The sequence below is a fragment of the Odontomachus brunneus genome, unplaced genomic scaffold, assembly GCF_010583005.1.
Source record: "Odontomachus brunneus isolate Ranch 3 - 2012 unplaced genomic scaffold, Obru_v1 Obru_scaffold_345, whole genome shotgun sequence".
Classification (NCBI taxonomy): Eukaryota; Metazoa; Arthropoda; class Insecta; order Hymenoptera; family Formicidae; genus Odontomachus; species Odontomachus brunneus.
The window spans coordinates 106,477-107,443 of record NW_022639795.1 but is presented as its reverse complement, the minus strand read 5'-3'; positions in this window follow the sequence as shown (position 1 = coordinate 107,443).

Genomic DNA, 967 nt, shown 5'->3' with positions numbered 1-967 from the left:
GCCTGTATCTCTGTTTAATTGGTTCTGTGTCTGATTTTACCTTTATTTTGTGTTGTGCCATTTTGGTTGGTCCCTTTATTTTTTCGAATTTTGCGAATTCTTCCTGTAGGAATTTTTCTAGCCTTGCGTTTTCTTTCTCTGAGCGAGATTGCATGCCTTCCGAGATGATACATGTGCGCATGTACCTCTTCTTATGCGGTTGTATTGCTGGCGGCGAAATTGGTATTTTCAGTTTTGCCCATAAGTCTACGCCGATTAGTACGGCGCTTTCTAGTGTCGGTATGACGTGGACTTTATGCCAATATGTTTTCCTGTTTATCTGTATTGGCACTACTAGGCTTCCTGTTATCTTCGTTCTTCCACCGTCTGCGAGGCGCAGCGTTGTGGTGTGTCCTTGTACTCTCGTTTGTCTTTTTAGCATTTTTGCTGTTTTTCGGTTAATACAGGAGATCTCGGATCCCGAGTCTAGGAGCGCCTCGAATTTTTTGTCGTCAATTGTTACCTGTATGTACGGTCTTGGAGAGTATTTAATTGCGGGCTTATGTGTGACCAAGGAACGCCCTATTCCTCGGTCCTTGTGCGGTTTCACGGCTTCGGGTGGCAATTTTTCGTGAGAACTCCGTCCTTTCCGCATTGTGAGCAGAATTTCCTTTGTTCATAATGGCATCTTTGCCCGGTGTGACCTCTTTTCTTGCATCTCCAGTAGTGTTCGGCCGCATTGTATATCGCGGCTGTTGTCGGTGACTGCGGTATGGAGCGTGTATTCCTACGGAATAGTGCTCGTTGTCGCTCTATATCTTCGATTTCTGCTGCCTGTGCTCCGAGTTCGTTTAGCGTGTGTATGTTGTTTCTTCTTATGTGCACTTTCAGCTCTGGCGACATATTTTCGCAAATCATCGATTTGGTCGCGTCATGAGAAGACTCCTGCTCTTCTCATCAATGTTGCGAGGTCGGTTGAGTATTGTCG